General features: G+C 49.6%; 1 protein-coding gene across 4 annotated transcripts in view; it reads right to left on the bottom strand.

Moving 5' to 3' along the window:
• SEPTIN5 (septin 5) overlaps positions 1–9,205 on the bottom strand; it is a 60,635-nt gene that overhangs the window by 48,710 nt on the left and 2,720 nt on the right. The gene's annotated exons all lie outside the window — the stretch shown is intronic.

Genomic DNA, 9,205 nt, shown 5'->3' with positions numbered 1-9,205 from the left:
CTTTTTTTGTGTCCCCCTCCCCCCTTTTACCCCCCAATAAAAAAACACAGGAGCGAGAGCTTGGGGGGGGGGAGGTGGGGGGGGGGGGGGGGGGGGGGGAGAGACCCTTCCCCAGGCCATCTGCTCCGCGGCAAGGCCTCCTCCTGTCACAGAAGCTATTTGGACAGATGTGCAACACAGAAGGAAAGCCAGCCGAGGTTTGAACCTTGCTGACCTTCTCCCGACCGAATCTGACTAAGTGCCGTCTGTTTTGGAAAGCAATGGAGAGACAGGCAGACTGGCTGTGTCACAGACAGGCCCCAAGGAATTGCAACCGGATATTTTCCAGGGAGAATCAAAAAGCAGAAGAAGCGATATTTTCCAGGGAGAATCAAAAAGCAGAAGAAGCATCGGCAGCAGCGGTGGCCCCCTGGACTAGAAGCAGATGCAACTGGGCCAGAAATAAAACACAGGCCTGAGACGTGGTGTTTGGACGAGCTTCCAGCTGTCCGATACAGAAGTCTCCAAGCCAGGCCAACGTAAGCCTGCAGCTCCCTTCTGGGTACGCAGAGATCACTGTAGCACGTAGGTGTCAAGAGCACCTTCGGCTTCAACACGCCTCTGCTGAAGAGAGAACAGACAACCCTTTTCAGCTTCGGATGGATTTGGAGTGGGGAGGGTATATTAGCAGTGCGTCAATGTTTAGGAACCGAGAAGGGGAACCATCAGCACATCTGGCCAAGCGTCGCTGGCAGTGAAGCTCGAAAGTTTCAGGTCGGGGTTTCCGCAACATGCCCGGTCACTACACTCAACATAGGTGGCGTTCCTCTGATGGCCACCTCCAAGGGAGGCTTCGCTAGTGGCAACACGGAAGCGGGCCTTCTTTGTGGTAGCCCCCAAATGATAGAATGAGCTCCCCAGCAAGGCCTGCCTGATGCCAACTTTGCTACCTTTCAGCGCCAGCTCTTTGCCAGAGCAGTTATCAAGTCCAAACAGCACAGGAGGTGGCGGTATTGCCAATTGCCTTTTAGCAGGCCTAGTGCTACAGACTCTGTATTTCCCTACCTCTACATCTGCTAGAAGCATCTTAGCAACTATTGGACTCTGTTGTGGAAGGTGTACAAAGATACAACAGCTTCCTAGGAAGGCAAAAAAGGGTTAGAAAATACACCCAGCAGAACACAGGTAAGGCTCAGACTGCAGTCACACACCAGCAATCCCCAAACAGAGATATCAGCCAGGAGATTAGGGTCTTTATTATTCTACCTGTTCTGCATTTCCAGCCCGGGTTTTTGGATAGCTACAACTGTGCACAGATATTGCTCTTCTCCCAAACAAGGACCATTTCTTTTAAAATCCCCAAAGAGCAGTAGCAAAAGCAGACGAGGGTTGCAGCTAAGTACTAGCCAGTGCATGTCAGACAAAAACAAAACAAGAGGATACATACAAAATCATGACGTGCACTTTCGTTTACCCTTTTTGGCAACACTTCTTCACCCCAGCAAAGCACAAGGCTACAAAAAGCATCAATGAAACTGACACCTTTGCCTGTGAATTCGATCCCAATTCCCAGGAGAGGTGAAATTGACCAGGCACTTCTCACTCACCAGTTACAGAGATGCAGGATGAAGAAAAAACGTGTTTTCTTGCTGCTTTTTACCGACAGTTATCTGAGCAAACAATCACAGCTATCCTTGCACCAGAAAGAGTGAGTGCCACTGGAGAGAGAGAGAGAGAGAGTGTTGTTTCCCCAATGGAAATGAGCGTGCCATCTATTTCCAGTCTTTCTGCAAAGGAAACAGCACCTCCCTTTCACAGCTGAACACATCTGCCCATCAACCCATTGGAAAGGCTGAGCTAAACCTTACTGGTCCCACTTCCCCCTATCTCATTCTTCTGGACCAGAACCAGGAAGAGCACTCTTTCATTAGCTGGCTCAGATGGAAGGCACTAATTCTCTCGCTCCACAGTCTTGAAAAAGGACACAAAACCAAACCGGAGAAAAAAATATAAAAGCACAGAGGCATCCAATAATTACATAAGCCTTCAGTGAAACTGATGCCTGCCTAAACAGAACGCTGGTGCCATTAAGATTTTAAAGAGAGGATGCCATCCAAAACTTCCAGGGCCAAAAGCTCCACTATTTCGGTGCAAGCAGAAAGTCCTTTCCCTTCTCCTCATCCACCATTCCTCCACCATAGCTGGGCAGTCAAGGCGATGTCTTAGCTTTTTCCACCTCCACGTTCTATTCTTACAACAACTTTGCAAGGTAGATAGGTCCAGGGTGACTGAATGGAGATCTGAACCTGGGTTTCTCCAGTCCTGGTCCAACACAGCAATCGTTACCCCACAATGGCTCTCAATGAGGCCTAGCTGCTTAAAAGCTTGCCTCTTTAGTCTGCCACAGCACTTAACATGTTTTGGCCACAGGCCATGGCAAGATATCAAATAACAAAAAAGAAAAAACAAGGTCACAATCATGATTCCACTTGTATGACTACAGTGTAGACAATTCAAGGACTGATTCTCCAGTTCTTTTCCCATTGGGCCAGTCTTAGGATAAGCTGTGGTGGGTGCAAAAGATTCTGTGATTCCCTCAAACAGGAGTGAATCTTGAAAGAGGGCAGCAGGAACTCCAAATACAGATCCAAGCTCTCACCTATTCGTGAAGCACAGAAAAATGGGATGTGCAAGAGCCAGGCAGCATCCAAAACTAATTAGGAAAACTGGCTTTACTGCACAGACAGCAAACGTTTGCAGCTTAACAGTAAGAAAACAAAGACTTGCCTAGACAGTTTGTCAAAGCAGATGACACCTCCTGACAGTTTTTAAATGCAAGCTGGCCACAGCCTTTGCTTTTCTATTTGTGGCTACCAACATGCTGCAGGTAAGCCAGGTGCGGCTGCAGAAAAAGTGTCCATTTGCACAATGCCATGCCCTTCTCTGCACACCTGTCGATGCATCCTAGGAGAAGCCCAATTCAAGGGCAATATTATTCGTGTTCCACCCATGGAATGGCCTCACGCCTCAGCAGGCACATGTTACATCTGGGTGAAGCTTCTGTTGTGCAGTCAAGCAGCCTCCCTCTTCAAACTGGACAGGAGAATCTGGACTGGAGCACCTTTGGCGTATAGGGTCTTCAGATCGGTAGCCCCAGCGGTGCAGCTCAGGTTGGACCTCAGGGCCGAAGTCCAGGGCCCTTCCACACCGGAGTGGGCCCTCAGTGGCCCAGAGAGGTGCTGGGTGCTGGCAGAAACAGGCCTGACATCAGCACCTGGGTCAGGGTGGACATGACCAAGCTCAGCATCCCGAGCCAGATAGTGGCTGGACGTTGGGCTGTGCCCTGGGAGAGCTGGATTCTAGTCCCTGCTCATCCATGAAGCTCACTGGGTGCCTTTGCACCAGACACAGACATTCAGCCAGGCCTACCTCACAGGGATGTTGTGAGGATGCAAGGCATCCGTGACACACCCCAACTATGAGTGAACATACTCTACTTATGTTAACTCTTGGGGACAGGAAGCATCAGTCCAGAAAGAAGAACTGGGCTTTAGAATGGAGTAAGTTCGGGATGGGGGGGGGGGGAATAATGGCCAATGGGTTGCTTGGAATTCTTTCCCATTAAGGAGAAATTCCAACATTTTGTTGCCACTCTCACTCATCCTGATGAATATCCTCCATGCTTCCTTTGCAAACCACACCCTTTTTGAATAAGCCGGGCACCCACCACGACACTTCGAAGCAGGGTCATCCAGAACCTATGTTCCAACATCCGCCACGCCTCGCGCAGAGACGTCCCTGCCTTCCTGCCCTGCACCCCCTCCTCTCCAGTCCATCAACAGCACCCCCTTCACAAACCTGTCTACTAACTTCCCTTACAGACTCTGTTACAGCCTTTTCTAGCCTGGCACACAGGAGATGCCTTGGACCACAGTGGCTGCAACGGGGCTGAAGCGCCTTAGCATCCTGTCTCCATGCTCAAGTCACAGCTGTGGGAAGGGAAGGCGGGAATGCCAGCTCTGATTGTGGAAGGACCCGCCTTCAGTCTCCGGCACCTCCAGTAGGGCTGGGGAAGAGACCGGCTGGGAACCCCAGAGAGCTGCATTCGGTGCAGATGTGAACAAGGTGAACAGTCCAACAGTTATGGGTTAGCTGCTCGTGTTCCAGTGGCAGGAGGAGCACAACCCTCCACCTCTTCTTCTTCAAAAAAAAAGAAAACGTTTAGCTGCGGGTGTTCGAAAGCTACAGGAAGTGTTCAGGGCTTGCGCTCAGATTCCATCCAGGCTCACCCCCCCATTTTCCCATGGATGGACAGACACGTAAGCTGTGCGCTGCCTGTACATCTGTGAGGCCATCCTGTCCAGTCCCAGGATCCATCAGCCTTCCCCTAACCAAGGATCCCTCCAGATGTTTCTGGCTGGTTGGCGCTGATGGGAGCTGCAGGCAGGCACCTCTGGAGGACAGCAAAATGAGCGCCTACATAGACAGCCGCACATTTATTGCTATTGTGCACAGCTAGCGTCACTCCCTCGAAGAGTGCTGTGGAAAGAGTGCAGATGCCCGGCGTTGCCTAGCAACAGATGCCTGGATGCAGATGCAGAGGCTCCTTCCATCTCCAGTGTGGCTGCTGAAGCAGTGCTCGGTGCAAAGGCGTTGTGTTTCTTGGCAAAATGCTAGCACGGCGCCATTGTGTGCACCCGGCTTAAGAAGGGCCCGGTTCTCCTGTTACACACATGTAAGCAGAACTTCGCAATGCGCTTCTTATTTTCCCTTCCCTGGAGGCACGCGAGACAACAGAGCCTATTCACCTAACATCGATTAAACATAAAAATCACCAAGCTGAACTCCTAACTGTAGTTTCCTCCAGTTCAGTATTCTATGGGCAATACAGCCCTTCCATGCACCAGCCTCTATAAACTTTTTTTAAAGGTGCAACTTAACATCAGCAACATCAATCGGCTTCATGATGGGAAAATAATATTAGAGCATGAATGCATAAGATCTTGAATTACCAAAAACAAACGGGAGGGCCAAATTACAGACACAAAGAAAGGAATCTTTACACCGTTGGGCTAAAAGTGGTCACTACTGGAGACAAAAGGATATCTTTTGGAAGATAATGAAAGCAGCCTCAGGAGTTCTTTTACAGCTATAATTGATGATAATTTGAGTCTGATTGAAAAAACAGTGGCTTGAGTGTCAGACTTGGACTCAGAAGACCCGGATTCTAGTCTCCTCACTGGATGACTTTGGACCACCCACAGACGCTCAGCCTATCCCAATTCACAAACACACATTTTCTGCCTCCTAAACTGGATGAGGAGATGTTTCAAATGGTGGCACCTTCACCGAGAATTCTCTGCATTCAAAATGTTATTAGATGACTGTAGTACTTAGGAGCCGGGTGGGTACATACGGTTTAGAAAAAACTGAGTACAGGGAAACATGGTAGAGATATACAAGATGGTGTATGACGTGGAGAAAGTGGGAAGGGAAACATTTTGGTCCCTGTTCCATAACATTAGTCTCCTCCCATGACTTACAGAGATTGAGTATAAATTCCGAGGAAAAGGCACTGTACATAGTTAAATCATAGAATTTTCTATTGGAAGATGTAGCAATGGTCACCAGAGATGGGACTACATGCTTTATCAAGGAGGCTATCCATGGCGACCAGTCCCGATGGCAAAATGCTACCTCCAGTATCAGAAACTGCATGCCAATGTACATCAGTTGCTGGGGAACATGGGCAAGAGCGTACTTTTACTGTCAGGACCTACCTGGGGCTTTCCACAGGCTGCTGGTCAGCAACTGCATAAACAGAACCAACCCCTGATTTGATGCTGCAAGAGTCTCCGTACAGTGAGACACAGATCTTGGAGGGCAGGGACCAAAGAGACGTTACTTGCCAATACCAAGATAAAAGAGCTCTATTTAAAGCATATTCAGACACACAAACATAGGAGAGGGGGAAATTCGGAGCAGAGAAGAAGCTGGGCAAGGCAGCAATGAACTTTCCCCTGCTCCAAATTTTTCCCATCCCCAAAGGCTTTCCGCATCCCAGTGCTTCAAAAATATCCAGATAAATGTATCCCATTGCTGGGAAACAACAGCGGGAGAGAATTATTGCTGCCATAGGGGTCTGGCTGGCTACTGCAGGAAGCACTGGATTAGCTCGACCATTCGTCGGACACCATCGGAACATCAAGCATCTGCTGGGGCCCAGTAACCTCTGGTTTACTTCTCCTGCAACGCCATTTGAGAATGACTGTTCTGAGAGCATCCGACTGGAAGAGACCAAGAGGTCCAGCAGAGCTGGCATCCCGATTCCCACACTGTCCTATCAGGCTCATTACTGTCCACACAGCTCTGATTCAGGGTGGAGGACCACGCTTCGTGGCAGTGGTCAAGACGCATCTGATGTGGAAGCAAAAGGAGCAGACCAAAGACAACAGGGGCAAGCCCCCAAAATACAAGGGGGTGGTTGTTTTTAGCTCTTTGGTAACTTGGCTGTAAGTGGGGCATGTGTGAAAGCCAGAAATCCACCAAACAACCAGCGGTGGTCAGGAGAAAGGGGCATGCCCTTTGGGTAGCTCCTGGAAGGTCAAATTTGGCCCATGGGCTGAGGCTCAATACTCCCGGCCTGCCCTGACTGGCAACAGGTCTCTACAGTTTTAGGCAAGGTTGTCTCTTGTTTTTTTCTGATTTAGTTCAGCATTACCTGCACTGACTGGCAGCAGCTCTCCAAATAGAGAAAAGCTTTCCATATCCTACACATTCTGATCCTTTTTGACTAGATTAGCTTCGGGGCTCCACCTGTCCAGAGTATACATCCTCCAACCAGATTTATCTGGCCAGGGTGACTTCTTTTATATTGTTAGTTATTTTATATTGTTAATTTTATATTGTTATTTTTGCATTTTATTGTATTTTATGCTGTGAGCCGCCCCGAGGCTTCAGCAAGGGGCAGCATAGAAATGTTTTAATAAATAAATAAATAAATAAATAATAAACCAAGAGGTCCTTATGAAGCTACAAAGCAGTCTGATCCCAGGTGAGACTATCCATGCCGCCCAAAATTATCCACTTGGGCAGGCAGCAGCTGTGCAAGGTCTGAGGCACTGCCAGGCACCGGCTGGCAGCAGCTCATCAGGGTTTCAGGCAGGGGCTCATTTTGTCAGCCCTACCTGCAGTTTGTAGTACGTTTTTATTTAAATAGAAAATTTCAACCTACCTGCAGTGACCTTCTGCCTGCAAAACAGGCACTGTACTGCTTTACACTCACCTGACCCCTGATCCTTTCCCACCATCTTCACCTTGAGATGCCCGACTTTGAATAAGAACTGGCAAAACTGCCTTATCCCAATTCGGGATACATTCCGAATTAGCACCACCAGGGACGGACAACGTTTGGTCGACAACACCATTGCTCCTCGCTATTGGCCACACCAATCAAGCATGCCATAAACTCTAGTATTGCTGGATGATGGGTATGGTTATTTTTCTCAACAGGTAGAAATCTCTCAGCACATGAATGAAAGGGAGTGAGATACAAGCCCACAGAGCCTGTCTGGAGAAGTCCCTCCAGGTGGACTGCAATGCTTCCCACTGAGTACCCCACCTGTGCTGATGGAAGTTGTAGTCCCTCATCATGCGGCGGGCCACCCATTCCCCACCTGTGCTGCTGTAAGGAGGTGGGGGGGGGCTAGACAACCGAACAGATGGGGCAGAAAGCATTTGAGAAGGAAATATAATTGTTGCTGCAGGCAACCCCAGCATTTTAGCTCTGCCCTTATCTCACATCAGGAACTATTCAAAACCCAGCGATCCAAAACTTTGCTCCCTAGCTAGACTGATGCAAGCACTTATTGCAAGGGGGGGGGGAATCCTCCAACATTTATTCATCCTTTGTCTCTTTTTAGTCCAGCATTCCTTACTACTATGATCACCTGAGAGGTTGGACTACAGTTCCCATCTTGGCTAGGGAATAGGGAAATTACAATCCAAGCAGGCCAAGGCAAGGCCTGGATTAGTCAGTCTTTTAAGACTGACTAATGAAACCCTTTTTATTTATTTCAAGTCCTTTCCGCTATGCTATTCTCCCTCCGCTGGACACTTGTACAAAGTCTAAGCGGTGCTAAGGAATCTGATTCCTGTATCTCCAAGCAGGAATGATTCATGAGGCTGAGAGGCCAAGAACAGCTCGGTCCACTCCCTAGATTAGTGCTGATGGTTATCGCAAGAGAAACATCCTTCTCATTAAAACTCCAGTCCATCCTAAAACTCCTAAATGACAAACCTGTATTTTAAACAACTCTCTCTCTCTGCGTCACTCACACACATGCTTTCTCTCTACACAGACAGGCATGTCATACACAAACACCTTATACATCCCATGAAAAACGCAGGACACACAGACAGCTAAAAGGTTCCCATTTTCTCTCCAACGGATACTCGAAGGACAACACAACCTGCCCCGGCGGAGATAAACAACCTGATCTCACTGCCACCGAATGACATCACCCTTCTTCCAAGCCCACGGAGGCAGGCCTCTCTCTGGAGACTGAGGTCTCCACATTTGCAGAACGAGGGAGACTGAGGAGGTGCGGACCCTGGCAAGGAAGCAAAGGGAGCATTCCTGCTCGGCTGAAGCGGATGCTCTGGAGAAAGACCCCCCTTGGCAGGAGCATCTTGCCCCACAAGCCCCCCCCCCCCAGCATGATGGGTGGAACAGCGTGAGGGCTCCAACCATCACTGCAGGGCGTGGGACTTGGCTTCCAAGCATGACTGCCAACAGAACCGCGCAGAGAACCGGCACCACCGTTCATGGTGTGCGAGTGATTTTATCCCCCCCCCCACCACCACCCCCCAGCGCTCCTGAAGAAAAAATACCTTCGCCCAACGCCACACTGGCTCCTTTCCCAAGTTTCAGTGGCTGGGCACAGCCTGACCCGTAATAACAATAATAAAACCCCACGAGGATGGGCGCGATCCCGAAGTGTCTCTCTGCTCCGCACACCAAGCCAGTCCCAAGGGGCTGCTGGGCTGGGAGCCGTGGCGGGGCGGGGGGGGGGGGGTCAAGTCGTTGGATCAAGCAGCCGGAAGAAAGCCGCGGGTCCCTTTCTCTCCCTGCTCTGCCCCTTTGCTTTAGCATCTCCAGCTCAAAGAAGGAAGGAAGGAAGGAAGGAAGGAAGGAAGGAAGGAAGGAAGGAAGGAAGGAAGGAAG

Source organism: Varanus komodoensis, unplaced genomic scaffold (assembly GCF_004798865.1).
Source record: "Varanus komodoensis strain SLA01 unplaced genomic scaffold, ASM479886v1 scaffold38, whole genome shotgun sequence".
In the NCBI taxonomy this organism is placed as follows: Eukaryota; Metazoa; Chordata; class Lepidosauria; order Squamata; family Varanidae; genus Varanus; species Varanus komodoensis.
Note: the sequence above shows the minus strand (reverse complement) of the source record. Positions and strands in the feature narration are given on the sequence as shown.